Raw genomic sequence first — 16,379 nt, forward strand, 5'->3', positions numbered from 1 at the left:
TGAACACTACCCTTGGGATCTCAGCGGGACGGTGATTGATTTTCCTGCTTCCTGGAGAATATGGTCTACAGGAGTAAAGGCAGAGTTCTCCCTTTTTGGAAAATCCTTCCTCCTGATCCCCTGACAATTGTCTACCCAGATATCCAAGTCAAGCCTGCTGGTGACAAAGCTCTTTCTCTTATTGCAACTAGTTGAGAGCAAGAAAGTGATTTTAAAATAAGAACTAATTCACAGCAAGGTAAGAATGACATAACTATTTTAAGAGATACCACTTCCAGAAGTTTGTTCATACTTTAAGAATAGGGGCATTTTTTTCTTTGAGCATTTCATTTGTGTTTTTTGAGTATTATATATTGTGTCCCTGGGTGTCATAACCTAGGTCCCAATTTTAGATTTGCAGTATGTTATCACCATAACATTAAACCAAAGGGATAAATCTAAGTTTCTAAGGACTGTGATAGACAGAGAAGACATCTCCAAATCCCTAGGTCATGCCATGCTGGAAACTGATTACTCTTCTTGCTCTCTCAGTATTCCTATATCTAAACCAGGACTGAGGGCTGAAAGCCATCCTAAGATTTCTTTGAAGGATACTTTCTTTGCATGGGAGATAGAGCAGAGCAGTCCAGTATAGGAAGGCATGTTCTATAGAGTAAAATGAACAAGTGCATAATATAACCCATTCTTTTCTCTGCTGGGTCAAAAGTCTGCTTTCTTCAACAGTTTCTACCATTTCCACCTCTATTTATGAAATGATACAGAAGAGATGAATACAGAAGAGGTACAATGAGACACCTATTAGCACAGGAAGAAGCTTTCTGAGGACTCTTACAGCTCATGTGGATACAGAGCTGCCAAAGACAAAAGTTAAGGTCAGGGTAAAATGAGCTCCTGAAAACCTAAAGGCATTGGACTAGATAGCACAGATTAAGGGTCAAAACCTTAGAGATCCAAATGGTTTTTCTAGTGGAAAATTCACTGATTTTGACCCAAGACGGGAAGTGGGACAGAGACAGCAGCCACCAAGCAGATGAAAACTTAAACGTCTGAAAGGGGAAAGTCAATGTGCCCCAGGTGCCAAAAGCATAAACATTTCAAAAAAACTCCTAGAAGTTTGAAGAAGTTCATGTGTGTCAGTAGAACAGTGCCCTTCCTCCATCTTTCTCTGGAGGGTCAGGAAAACCCAGGGCCATCTTGGTTGGACTCTGTTGGGAGGGAAAGAGAGGGGCCAGAATGCAAGAGAAGAGTGATGTCTCCAGGAATAATTTTCAAGAACATCTTAGGATAATGGGAGCAATATCTTCAATGGGGACCAAAGATGGGGGACAAATAGCCCTGAGAACGAAGATTTATATTATTCATTTAGGGTAAAAAAAATATGACTTGGGATTCCCAAACTTGTTCCCAACTATTTCAAAATACTTCAAAAACTCCTGATGTTGTCTATTGCTATTGTGCAAATTCAAGTTTCCTTCGAGGTTATTGATGCATCACATACCATGACATCTGTGCTCTTTCATTCCCGAGATAATTCCTTCTCTCAAAGGAAGGAAGTCACTGATGGAAATCCTTTTAACTTTGTTGGGTAGCAAATGTGTATTTATTCCCTCCAAAAGAATTGGTCTAAAGCAGTATTTCTTGAAGGAAGTCTATGAAAAACAAATATAGATTAAAAGTTGATTTTTTTTTTTAATGATCTAGAAAGATGATGGGATGTCATTGTCCTGCAAAGGTCCTGTCTCTCCTGGGAGCTGTGAAATTCCTCTCTCTCTCTCAGTCCATCTGGTGTTTGCATTACACATTCGTGTAGTTTTCTACATCCACAACCAAGTCTTCCCCCACACTCCTTCATGCCAGGAACTCCATCCCAGCCATGCTTTGTCCTGAACTTCCACTCCTTCCCTTGTGTATTTCTTGAAGCACCATGATTTCCCTGAACAAGAAAACAAACTTTTTTTCTCACTCTCTTTTCTCTTCTATAGAACATGTAGTCATGACATCAACCATTGTATGTAAGCTGTATACATTCTTTATTTGTATATTTATTCATGGGTATGGTTGCTGTTTGCATGAATGATTTAATGTTCTCTGTAGAATGATTCTCTTCTTTTTTAAAAAAAAGATTTTATTTATTTATTTGAGAGAGAGAGAGAGAACAAGCAGAGGGAGCTGCAGCGGGAGAGGAAGAAGCAGACTCCCCCCTTGACCGGGGAGCCCGACATGGGGCTCAATCCCAGGATCCTGGGATCATGACCTGAGCTGAAGGCAGATGTTCAACCGACTGAGCTATCCAGGTGCCCCTAAAATTATTCTCTTCTATTTGTGTCAATAATGCCCACGTTCAGTTGCAACCTATCTAAAGGTAGAAAATATATTCTTTAGCAGCAGTTTTCAAAAAACGGGCATCTATAAGTGTGCCCTAAGATGCAGAAGGAAATATTGGTGCTTGTGTATTCATATGCATGTACAAAAATGTATCCATATATTTTTTATACATACATGTAAATAGATATGGATATATATGTGTCTATTTTAATATCCTTTTTTAATTTTTATACACATTTCAAACACATTCAAGTTTTCAGTGATTTTTGTAAGTATTATTTGCTTATGTTGAAAATATTTTTTTCTGCTGGGAGTACATGATCACACAGTAAAGACACTACTTATACCATCATGAATAAGCAATGTTTAAGCACCATTTGATAATAAAGCAATGGTGCTGACAATGATATTCACTCAAGGCCTGCTTTTTGGTGTTTTTAAAAATTGCTAATTATAATATGGTCTTTAATACTGTTTTTTTAATAAAGAAAACAATTTACCATACCCCCCTTTCAGCAATCTGCTTTGAATCATTTCAGATAAATAAAGATGGAGAACAGAAGTGATCGGTTGCCGCTGTAGTGTGCTAAAAACTAGGAGTCAGTGATATTTACAAGGCAAATGGGAAAAGCATCCATCTTTATTTCCAGTGATATGATCACTCGCTGCATGGTCAGATTGTCAGGTATACGATGTGGCAACAACCTCTCTGATATTCCTGCTGCAAATATCCAATGATATGTTTGGAGCAAACAAGGCTGTACTTAGATTGCTTGATGGTTGGGATTGAACCCAATGCCAAGGGTGCTGTTAGCACCATCCTGACCCAAACACCTCATTTGGACATGCCTCAACAGAAACCCAGTGTGTCTCACAGATTGGCGGGTGGGGGTTGTCAACAGAAAGTGTGACATGACATTAGGGGAAGGCAAGAGTGCAGTTGCATGGCCCCAGCAGCACCACCAGGAAGGGAACTTCCTTTACTTCTGAGCCTTCTTTCAGAGAAACTTTTACCAGAATGGCAGTGACCATGATAGTGAGACTTGTGCTTTCTGCAGTGGTGGGTGTTGAGACCACCATACTTTCTTGCTTGATTGGAGTCCCTGCCTCCCTCTCTGCAGTGTCTCCTGCACTGAACTGGCTTGGCTCCAGGCTTCCTGAATTTGGCCCCAACAAAGGCAGCAGTCCCCAGAAAGGACCCCTTTGACTGATGGTTAAAAGTCCTGGTTTTCTCTCCATAAAGGGATGATAAATAAAGGGGGCTGACCTCTTGGTCATGTCAAGAAGGTTTGGAGGTCCCTGGGTAAAGAAGACAACCTCTTGAAAATTGGCATGGACGATTGGAGTCACCATCCACACACAGAAAAAAGACAGAAAAGAAATAACGTCAAAATATTAACAATATAGCAAGATTATAAGTGATATCATTTTTTTCTTTGTACACTGAAAGTACAAATTCCCTACAACAAGCATGTATTTTTTTTAAACCAAGAAAAATATACAGTGTTAAAATATGCACCCCAAACCTGATCACAGTAAAATACTTCTAAAAAAAGTATGCACTCACGTACACAAACGCTAAACGGATCAGAGATGCCAGAAATCATAAATGGTAATTGTATTCAAATTTAAAATGTGAACAATTACTATCTCATTTTTGGATATTTGCAGAAATAGCAGGACTGAATTACATTTGTGGATGAGAGAATACAGCTTTGTTTTCTCTGTGTTAACTGGTTTCTGCCTCTCAAACTAATATTACATTTCCAGAGAATCTGCTTCTCCATTTGTCCTGCTTTTCATTTTTCCATGGTTGCAATCTCCTGTAATTATGGGAAAAAAGTTTTTCCTGGAGGAGCAGCTCTGAGATTAGTCAACTGGGAGCCGATCTGAGTATTCCCAATTGGTGCTAATAATCTTTGCAGTTTTCAGGACAGATTCAGCTCTGCTCTGAGACTGAAAACAACTGGAAAATGCATGACTTGAGTCGGACAGCATTTGAATCCACTGTTAAATAGTACTTAATGCTTATTTAAAATTTTTTTTGCAATTTATCTTTTGTCTTTAAATAACGGCTACAGTAATTAAAAGCAGTTATGAATTACTGAAGTGTAATTCAAAATACCGAAGTCTAAAGAGCCAGGGGATTGCTTGAATAAACAAATGCCAAAGTTCAGGAGAGGGTCAGAAAGTTGCATGTTGTCTTTACTTTTGAAGAGTGCTGTCTTTCAACTGAACACATTTGTCCTTAAACTGAATGCAACCTGAAAGGACAAAATGTTCCTCAAATTAGCTCTTCTTGTACCTCGTGATTTGTACTTAAGAAAATATGAAATCTCCATTTTGCTGAATTCTTTTTAGCACTAACCTATGCTCAGGTTCAATATTTAATAAACATGATCTTTGTTATTGGCCAATTTATTCATCCGTCCATCCATCCATCCATCCATCCATGTCCTCTGGATTACACCAGAGAATAAAACAAACAAAAAATCTCTGTTCATGTGGAGCTTAAATTCTAGTGGGTGGAGAATAAACATAATAAATAAGTAAAATATACAGTGTGTTAGATCCTATGGAACAAATAGAGCAGGATGGGGGAGATCAGGAGAAGGCAGACTGTAATTTTAGATGGGGAGCAGGGGTCCTGGGACATTCTCATTGAGAAAGTGACTCTTAGGTAAAGACTTAGGAAAATGGGTTAGTTAAGAAAAGGGAGTGACCCAAGCAGACAGGAAAAATGGTTCGAGAGTCCTGAGGAGGGAGGGAGAAAGGGAGAAGTTGGGTGGTCAATGAACAGTCAAGCAGCTGGGGTGGTGGTGGTGTGCAGAAGATGGGGTCAGACAGATCAAGGTTGGGGGATTACATAGGAGTTCCTAGGCCACTGTGGAGATCTTGACTTTTACTCTAAGTGAAATGGGAGCCATCGAAGGATTTTAAAGGAAGGACTGGCATGACCTGTCCTCAAAGGCTCACCTTGGCTGCTGGTTGAAACTAGATTGTGGCATGCAAGGGAAGGAGCAGGAAGATAGTGTTCGAAGCAATGGCAGTGATTCTGATGTAGATGCGTAGACCAGAGTGGTGGTGGGGTAGGTGCGGGGCAGTGGTCAGACTAAGTCCAGCTAAAGGTGGATGGATCGGAGGTCGGTGCAAGATGAAGAGAGGAGCCAGAGGGGAGGCAATCGGAGGGTTTTTGGACTGAGCAATGGGAAGGGTGGAGTTGCCATTCCCTGACTTTGTGTTTCTTTGTTTTTAGGACTCAGTGGGAAACTTCTGGAAGATGAGGACTGGTGTCCTGGGTTCTGTACACCTCACAGGATGTCACAGAAACATCATAAAAATTAAATTAATAAAATAAAATAAAAATGAATACAATGAATTTGAACGTTCCCTTCATTTGGCCTTTTCCGGCCCATGGGGGAACATCCCAACTTCCACGTTGGGGCCGCCCAGCCATTGATGGCTCTCCTTTTCCCGCTGATGTGGCTCCCACCTTTCTCCAGGATAGTCTCAGTATTGACCTTTGGGCAGCCACAGGAATGGGTTTCTGCTTCTCTCTTCAGGGCATTATTTTACCCTCTGAGCTTCACATGAATTCAGGCACTTTCTCAAATGTGTACAAGTGTGGGGGGAGGAGAGGGGAAAGAGGGAGGCCATGAGTTCACATCCCTGTTCTAACTATCTTGTTCTCTTACGCTACAAATGACGAAGACTTTATCTAGAAGGACATAGAGAAAACATTTTTGGAGCTTTTTACAGGGGCCAGGCCAGTAACATAAATGTGTGGCCCTGGCCAGGTATAAACCATAGGGAGTAAGTGGTGCTGGTACAGCCAACAGAAAAGTCCCAGGCAGTTGCTGCTTTATGGAAATGTAGGCACAATAAACCAAACCAATCATGGGTTGCGCCATCAGAGCAATCCCATTAGGACCCACATTTGGTCCTTTGAAGACTGCTCCTGCTAACTCTCTTGTCCCTCCCACAGCCCTCTGTAAGCCATCCACCATTGGTGATCCTCACAGCCCACCACCCATATGTCCCAGCTCTTGCTATGCCCTACCCCACACAGAAGTACCCAGTTCTAGATGCTTTCCTCCCTCTGAGTCTTGTCAGCGTTGCTGCTGTGAATGCTGCAGGTATCTGTCTATTGATGGAAAATACTTCACATGTTTTACATTTCAATATTTACTTACAAAAATGTACCAATGTACGCTCCCCACAGCAGGCCGAAAGGGGGTCTTCTGTATGTCAACACATGAGATTAACAATGTTATTCAGTTATGGAATGAATAAGGCAGGGGATAAAAGGTACAGCATCGGGAATTTGCTCAGTCCATGGTATTGGAATAGTGTTGCATGGTGAAAATAAATAAATAAATAAAAATTAAAAATAAAAACAAATGAAAAACCATAATCTTTTTAATTTTTGCCAATCAGGTGGGCACAAACAGTATCACATTCTTCTTGTAATATGCATTTTCCTAACTACCGGTGAAGTTGAATATCTTTTCAAGTGTTCGTTGGCCATTTGTACTTCATCCTGTGGGTCAGCTACTCATACTTTTCGATTCTTCTTCTCTCTGGTGGTCTGGTTGCCTTTCCTTTAATGGTTATGTATTTTGCAGATATTTTCTGCTAAGTTGTATTTGGTTTTTTGTTTCTGTGTTTTAATGTTGTAAGTGATGTTTTTCATTGGGAAGGAAATTTTCTTTTTAATGTCATTAAATCTGATTTTATTTTCCCTCTGGTTCTGGGTTTTGTATCTTCCTTGGGAAAATGTCTCCACATCAAGATTGTAAGGAATCTCCTTTACTTTCTTTTAATAAATTCTTAATTTTGGTTTTTACATTTAGCCCTTTCTTTTGTCTGATAATTATTTTTAATATAGTGCGAGGCATGAAAGTAATTATTTCCTTCAAATGAATAGGCAGCATTATTTTCTAAAAACAACCCATTTGTTCCCACTAATTTAAAATGCCTTCATTTTAGGGCGCCTGGGTGGCTCAGTTGGTTAAGCGACTGCCTTCAGCTCAGGTCATGATCCTGGAGTCCCGGGATCGAGTCCCACATCGGGCTCCCTGCTCAGCAGGAGTCTGCTTCTCCCTCTGACCCTCTTCCCTCTTGTGCTCTCTGTCTCTCATTCTCTCTCTCAAATAAATAAATAAAATCTTTAAAAATAAATAAATAAAATAAAATGCCTTCATTTTATATTAAACTCTAGTCACTTAATTCAATAGCAACGTGTATTAGCTCTGCTACCCACAGATCTTTGTGAGCCTCAGAGTGGCAAAAACCCACTTGGGGTTCCTGCACTCCATCAGCAGTAAGCTTGATTAAATATCATTAGTTAGACCTTATCGTGTTTAAATGTAATGGCTCATTAGCTTTCTAGGAATATTTAATATCTATTCATGTAGTTCCAACTACAGATTGTCCCTAACTTAGGATATTTCCACTTATGAATTTTTTACTTTATGATGGTGCAAAAGCGACCCACATTCAGTAGAAACTGTATGTTGAATTTTGAATTTTGATCTTTTCTGAGTTAGTGATATGTGGTTCAATCCTCTCTCATGGGGCTGGGCAGCGGCAGCAGCCCCAGTGCCCAGTCAGCCAATGATCACCTGGGGAAACAACTGATACACTCACAACCGTTCTGTCCCCAGTACAGCCATTCTGTTTTTCACGTTCAATACAATATCCAATAAATAACATGAGGTATTCCTCATGTTATTATCAAATAGGCTTTGTGTTAGATAATTTTGCCCCACTGGAGGCTAATATAAGTGCTCTGAGCACATTTAAGGTAGGCTGGGCTAAGCTATGATATTCAGTGGGTTAGGTGTATTAGATGAATTTTCTACTTAAAATATGTGATATTCTCAACTTATGGTGAGTTTATTGGGATGTAACCTCATTGTAAGTTGAGGAAGATCTGTATGCAAATGATTTTATATCTTAACAGATATTTTATCATACGATAAGAGCAAAAAAGGGTAATCTATAAGAAGCTCCCCAGCTGCACCTGTCCTCATTATAATCCAGCCTTAGGTTGTCTTTACTCATGGAAAGATTTGTCCATCTGTTGGTGGCATGGGCAATCACACAAGTCAGGAGCTACCTGTCTTACCCATAAGGGAAACACATCAGTCTCCTTTCTTTTTCTTTGCCCCCCAAACTATTCAGGAGGAATTAGAGAAAAGGAGAGAGGGGGCATTGCCCTATGGTTACACATGGCCACAAACATGGTCACTTCCCACTTTCCAAATGCTACCTTCCCACCTTTCCCTGGTGGCATCCAAGTAGGGCTGGTATCATGGTAGACCCAGGAGAAGAGGGAAGGAATATTTCACTGACTTAAAGAATATCTGATGAAAATATAATTATTCTCTTAGTACATAGGAAGATAAAAACTGTATCTAGATAAATACATCTTAAAATTTTGATCTGAACTTGAAATGCATCAGTATATTACCCCTTTTGTTATGCGTGCATCAGGGGAACCACAGCAGATTTTGTATTTCAAAAGTGCCTTTTCTTCAGGGCTATTCCTTATAAACTATACCCCTATTTAAGCCTAAGTAATCCAAGGGAAGCTTTGGGATGTAACTGAAGACTAGGAAGGAGACACACTATCTGGAGCAACATAATGTTTATAATCTTGAGAGGTTCAGTCTTCAGTTTTTGCAGGATCTTGTTGCCTTTGGATACTCCACCTGTGGCTACTCTGCAAAATGCCTCTGCAGCTGGATTCATCAGTGGAATCCAACTAAACAGAGAATGGCTGAAGAAACATGCAACAGAGGCCACACACACAGGATGGCACTTCAAATAAGGAATAAAGTCCAAGGACAGGGAGAGGCACTGCCAACTGCTGGCCTGGAGATGGTGAGGGCCACCAGTCGAAGACTAAGGTCCTCTGGAGATGGTGAGGGCCGCCAGTCAAAGACTAAGGTCCTCTGGAGATGGTGAGGGCCGCCAGTCAAAGACTAAGGTCCTCTGGAGATGGTGAGGGCCGCCAGTCAAAGCCTAAGGTCCTCTGGAGATGGTGAGGGCCGCCAGTCAAAGACTAAGGTCCTCTGGAGATGGTGAGGGCCGCCAGTCAAAGACTAAGGTCCTCTGGAGATGGTGAGGGCCGCCAGTCAAAGACTAAGGTCCTCTGGAGATGGTGAGGGCCGCCAGTCAAAGACTAAGGTCCTCTGGAGATGGTGAGGGCCGCCAGTCAAAGACTAAGGTCCTTTGCTTCACAGTTGAAATTAAAAATTTTAACCAGCTGGTATTGGTCCTCAGAAAAGGAAGCCAACCATAAGCTGGTCACCCTACTTGCCAAAACTTGGGAGGGTCTTGGGCCACAGGGTTTGTGTGTCAGGGCAAGCCTCTGTGGGGCTCAGGGAAGTGACTCTTCTGTATCTACCATTATGTCAGTATTTCAGGATTGAACCAAGAGTACTGCATTACCACTTGTGTGTATGTGCATGTGTGTACACAGGTGCCAGTTGACTGTGAGGCCTGCCATATTTGTGGCAAGAAGCAGGAATGAGGTGAAGGGACTAGAGAAAGACGTCCAGACCTCTGTCGCCTGTGGACTTCCTCTGAGAAGAAAAGATTACATGAACCTGAAATAACAGACCAACTGCACATTCGCTGAGGATCTGTGTGTTGGCCACATTAGGGAAGAGGGGGCCCATATTTGTAGGGACCACCGTTGGCCTCTGTGAGAGCTAGAGTTACCCAAGTTCTGTTGAAAAGCAGAATCTGGAGTTGGAGTTCTGATCCAACTTTCACAGTTTTGCTCATTTCTAGAATTGACCTCTGACAGGCCCCCCTCACTCGCCCCTTACAAATAGCTCTGATAACAACTTCTGTTTGGATGACACTTTAAATTTTGTGAGGTGCCTTCAGAGGCCATTTTTAATTCTGTGAAGTAATCTGTATGATCCCCAGGTTGTAGATGGGCAAATTACTATGATGGTGGTGACTTGCCCAGTGAAATGGATTTTAAACTAAATCCAAACCCCCTCCTGTGCTCTTTTACCATAATACAAATTGCATCACAAATTTTTAGTTGGGAATCATCTAAAATTTAAAAATCTAAAAACATTTTTAAACATCATGTAAAGAGTGAGAAAATAGCCATAAGCAATTGGAGAAACAAGTTGCTTCCTTCACATCAAGGGGTCTGTTGTACTTCTTCTTCCTGCCAGGGCACAAAGACCCCGCACTGGGGAGGGGAAGGGGCTCACGCAAGTCAGTGTAAATCCCAAGGTCTTTTATAGAAGGACAAAAACTAGAGAAATCACATGTGGCTCCCAAAACAAACTTCAGAAAATGATGCTCGAAGATGATTAAAAAAAAAATCACCAAAATGTATTGACAATCTGTGATTCTGAAGTAAGGATTTTTAAAGTATATTCAGCACACTAATTTTCTCTGGGAATGTGTTAGCCCTTGTCAGTTTCTGTATGTCAACAGTGCTTTTCCTTTGGGTCATTCCTTGTAAATTATTGATCCCTCTAAGGGTTTAAACTAAATGTGTTCATTTGAATTATTTACATAAAAATCTTCATAATCCCATAGAAAAACAAATCTTTATTTCAAAAATAGATTTTCACGTTTAAAAAATAGCACTTGGTTTTTGGGAAGGAAGTTTAAGTACTGGGAAAGGTATGTTAAGAACTAAATTATCAGAGGGAAAATTGAGGGAAATACTAAATTGATGAGTGTATTTCAAAGGGCTTTGGGACGATAGTTCATCTCTTCATGACTTTCTCCCTTCGTCCTTCACTCTGTGAGAACTCCCTCCAAGAAGTGAACTATTTGTCACCAACCATGTCCATGTGTCTTTTCTCATTAAAAGATAAGATTTCCAATTCATTAAAGGCATTAACACTATAGTAAAATTTCCAGTGTTTACAAAGCCATTCAATACTCTCCCTTATGCTTTAGAGATCAATATGCTCTCCTAATTTATGTTTATTTTATTCTGAGGGATGAGTTTGAGCTTTTAAAATGTGAAGACTCCATAACCATTTTTTTGAAAAGTTCATGGGCACTGATGACTTTATCTTTTCACCCATTTCACTATCCCTGTCCTTTTTCAAACATTGTTTTAATTTGATAGCCCTACATACTTCCACTTCACCCATTTGCTGTGCCCTCAAGGTGCCCCCAAGTAGAAGGGTAATAGATGAATTTACTGCTTTTTCTTCTGAGCATGTGAGCTCTATCCTCTGAGCGTGGAGGCTTGTGTTCTGTAGGCCTCTTGCCCTTATTGTCATGGGGTTTTACAGAGACACCCCCACCCCGAAAAATTATTTCAAACCCCCTTACACCCAAAAGACCCAGATTATAGAACAATGTAATGGCTGAGAGAGAGGAAAGGACAGAAAGAAAACATTTAGTGGGTCTCTAAAACTTTAGTTTTTAAGCCCAAATAGTTTCTTGAAAGGCACTTTTGCGTAGGAGGGCCCGCTCTTTCTTTTTCTTCTCTTTCTTTCTTTCTTTCTTTCTTTCTTTCTTTCTTTCTTTCTTTCTTTCTTTCTTTTTCTTTCTTTCTTTCTTTCCTTCTCTTTCTTTCTTTCTTCTTTCTCTCTTTCTTTCTTTCTCTTTTTTAAATTTTTTTAGTTTCTTTCCAAGTCCTACTTCTGTGGCTGCTACTGGATCTTCAATTCCTCAGCACAAAAGAAGGCACCGAAGTTTCCAAGGTTTTTTAGAGAACAAAAGGGAGCCTGCCTCACATTGATAAATTACTTGTGTTAGCACCTGTAAGTCTGTTTCGCATTTCACTTCAACCTTTATTCACTGTTGATAACAGCAACGGAAAATCAATCCTGACAGCATGTTGTGCTTTTACAGTATCCAGCAGGAAAGCCCAGCTAATTTTGAGCGTATGATTTTTTTCAAGTACCAAATTTATATTTAGTCCAGCCTCTGATAAACCTACTTATTTAGCAGTTGCTAATCATCGAGGCATTTACTGCTTTTCTCCCATGATTTGAGCAAGATGGAATTTGTTTTCTAAAAAATAACTTCTGCTGAGCTGGGAACTCATCATTGTTTCTTTGTGGACTGTCCTTATGGAGGTGTTTTTTACTGAACTGCTCTAAAGGAAAGAAAAAAAAAAAAAAAAGGCCGTTGGAATAGCAAACAAAAGCCCCTGTGCTGGAGCCTTTCAGGAAGGCAGCTCCAGTGGTGTCTAGTTTCAGGCCAGAATACTAAGGTCATAATTTCAGGCCATCGATGGCTCTCCCAGATGTCTTTGGTCAAGTTAATCACAGTTTGCCTGAAGGTTGAGTTTTCAGGTAATCCATCCTGGTGTAATTGTAAATCGAGAGCTCCTTCTAGCTGAAGGTTGAGAGTTTCAGCCCAGACTGAGACAAGGGACCGTTGACACAGGGCCCCCAACCTGTATCTTTTTAGTTTTGCCACTGAAGCCAATTCAATGACTCTTTCACAAACGCTGAAAAGAGCTCAAGAAGTTCCATGCCAAGCAAGCACATGAATTTATAGCCTTTTGCATCAGCGGGAGGACGTCAAATGTTCTGAGGACAGTCAGAACTGCCCTGGGTCCTCCGCTGGCTGAAGGTTTGCATTTGGGTTGATGCCACAGGGTGAGTCCTCAGCCAGGCCCGACAGGGTGCAGAGGGCATGAGCCAGGCTCTTGCTGCCGGAGGAGCAAAAAGCACATTCTCCTGTTTCTCTTTTCTCCCCCCTCCCACTGCCCCTCAGTCTGTGCCACTTTCTCCAGCCTGAAGTTAGTCTTTTCCCTGATTCGCAATTAATTCTATTTAGATTGGAAAACCCAATACTGAAGAAATAAGCTCTAATCTGCACTAGAATGTTTCTATCCCTGCTGCCACAGAATATATACAAAAATATGACACACACACACACATCCTGTTGCACATTCATTATTTCCATCATTTCATTTAGTCCTCCACTAATCCTGTGACTTGGGTACTACTGTTATCCCTTTTTTACAGATGAGGAAATACAAGGGTGAAATAAAACATTGTCGTTGGCCTTCTAGATTGCATGAGCCAGGCGGGATTTGGACCCCCATCTGGTTGTCTTTAGAGAGCACATGCTTCACAGAACCTCCATGTGTGGGTCCCATGGCAAGGACCTGATATTTTTATTTTTCCCATCACCCATTCTGACCTCCCTCCATGGCACACCTGCTGGGGGGGTGCCACTGGGAAGTGCTCACACAATGGTGTATCTCCTGGAATTCTGGCCCATTTTGGCACGAGCTGGGAGGTGCTACTTGGTTTCTGTCTCAACCTGAACTTTCCAATATTTTCCATCTTTTGCAGCAAGGGCAAAGTAGAGTGGTCAGGGGAAAAAATAAGAACCTGGCTTTCCTTTTACACCTGCTATCCCAAAGATAGTTCTAGCTGTGTGTGAAAAAAAACTCAAAACCCATGTTTTTGAGGTCTCACAACCATGTCACTCTCTGTTCAGAAGGACACAGCAGTGGTATTCACAACACAACAAGATATCAGAATTGAGGCAGCCATCTTTATAAGTCTCTCAGTACATGAAAAGCAAATATATGTTTCCTGCATTTTATCCAAGAATATCTGCAACTGTGGAACTCCAGCTAAACTTCAAATTCGACTCTCAGCCCTTTTTGTAACTTACTTTTCTTCTTGCTTCTTTTCTGGGTCTACAACAATTTTTAAAGGGAATTCCTCTCTCCATCTGATCTCTTCCCTGGAACAGGAAGCATGTCTCCTCAGCTTCCTTCTGTGGTCTCTTCTGTAACAGTCACATCAGCCTATTGGGGGGAGGTTTACTACTAATTACCTTGGAGGAAGCACCGAGGCAGGACAGCACTTTTCCTCCTGCCCCTGGCCTGGCCAACCATCATTAGTTGTTCTCAGAACTCTGTGTCGCTGAGCCTCACCAGATGGCCCCTACACCTGACCAGTCTGGATGCACAAATGGAGTTTTCATTGCACACCTAGGATGGCACAAACAACAAAGGCATGGCAGTCAGAGTTATCTTTTTAAAGTGAATATGTCTATCATTGTTGTCTCTGTCACAGTTCTTCTCTCTGAGTCTCCTGTTTAAATTCCCTCTGTGTGTATTTGGGGTCAGAGGACTATGAAAGGCCATGCTTATGAGATATCATGGATAGCATAGAGAATTGACCAAGCCACCACTGGGAATAAAGGAACCCCCATTCTTAGTTCCTGGTCTTTTTTTGTTTAAGTATCTCCCATTTTGGTGGAAAAACAGTTGAAAAAATACCCCAGTAAGAGACAATTTGTTTTCTATTTAGAAGCAGGAGCTTCCTTTGAACTAGAAAGGTACTTCCCTAAAATAGTTATTCCTGATTCAGGGCTCCTTTGCTGCTTATGCAATCAGGAGCACTTTAACTGGATACTTTCTTGATCACATGCTCTGGATGCAGGTCAATGGAGGGAAACATCTCCTCATGTTCTTTGTACAAAGGTAAGGACAGCCCAGCTGTTTCCCATTTCTGATGCAGGGGTTCTATCCTCAAAAGTCACAGCTTGAATGGAGAATAAGTGATGAGCTAAATGGAAGAGTGTCTCATATGTGTCTCTTTATAGAATGTTTCACTCATCTCCTCTTCTTAGTTCTTCACAAAACAATACTTATCCTTTCTTAATATAAACACTCAACAAACTAGGAAGAAAAGGGACTTTCTAATGCTAATAAAGGCCATCTGTGAACAAAACCACGATCAATGCTTTCCACCTAAGATGAGGAACAAGACGGACTTCTTCTCTTGCTCTTCCATTCAGGATTGTACTGGAAATTCTATCCAGAGTTGTTAGGCAATAAAAAGAAATAGAAATAAAAAGACATCCAGACTGGAATGGAAGAACTAAAAACTGTATTATGAGATGACATAATCTTGTATATAGAAAATTCTAAGGAATCCGCTAAAAAAGTTATCTGAACCAGTGAATGACTTTGACAAGATTGCAGTATACAAGATTAACATACAAAAATCAATTATATTCTATACACTAACAATGAATGACACAAAAATGAAATTAAGAAGATAATTTCATTCACAATAGCCTCAAAAAGAATAAAATACCTAAGAATCAATTTAACCAAGGAGGGGAAAGATTTGTACACTGAAAATCACAAAATATTATTGAAAGAATAAACCCTAAATAAATGCAAAACCTTGTCTGTTCATGGATCAAAGGACTTAATGCTGTTAAGATGGCAATGCTCCTTATGTTGATCTATAGATCCAATGAGATCACTATCAAAATCCCAGCTGCTTTTTTTTTTTTTTGCAGAAATTGAGAAGCTGATCCTAAAATTCATATGGAAATTACCTGGAGTTAACCCAATCAAGGTTAAAGGCACAGTTCACCAAAAGACTGTCCTCATTTCAGGCACCAGCCAGATGTCCAGGGATCCCCAAGACAATTCTCACTCTGGCCAGCTGGTTGCAGATTCAGGGCTTCCCATGTCCATTTTCAAGTTTAATAATTTACAAGAATGATTCACCAGAACTCATGAAAGTGTTATACAAAGGACCAAAGTTTTATTGTAGCAACAGGTTACAAATTAGAACCAACCAGAGGGAGAAACACATCAGATAAAATCTGGGAGGGTTCCAAATACAAAGTTCCACTCTGTCCTCAGGGATGTAGCACCCTCCTAGCATCAAAATGTGATCATATTCAAAGAGTACTGCCAACCGGGGAAGCTCATCAAGTTTCAATATCCAGAGTTTTTGCTGAGGTTTCATTACATAGGCGTAATTGATTGAATCATTAGCTATGTGGTTAAATTCAATCTCCAACTCCCCTGCCCTTCCCTGAGGTTGGGCTGATATGTGGCTCAAATCTCCGACACTGTAATCACATGGTTGGTTTCTCTGGAATGACCAACCCCCATCTTGAATCATCTCCTTATAGCATAAACTATGTAGGGGACCACCATGAGTCACATCATTAGCATAAACTATCAGGTGTGGTCCAAGGGACCCAACATGAATAACAAAGACACTCCTTTCACTCAGGACATTCCCAGGGTTCAGAGATTACCTCCCAGA

Source organism: Halichoerus grypus, chromosome 14 (genome assembly GCF_964656455.1).
Source record: "Halichoerus grypus chromosome 14, mHalGry1.hap1.1, whole genome shotgun sequence".
Lineage (NCBI taxonomy): Eukaryota > Metazoa > Chordata > Mammalia > Carnivora > Phocidae > Halichoerus > Halichoerus grypus.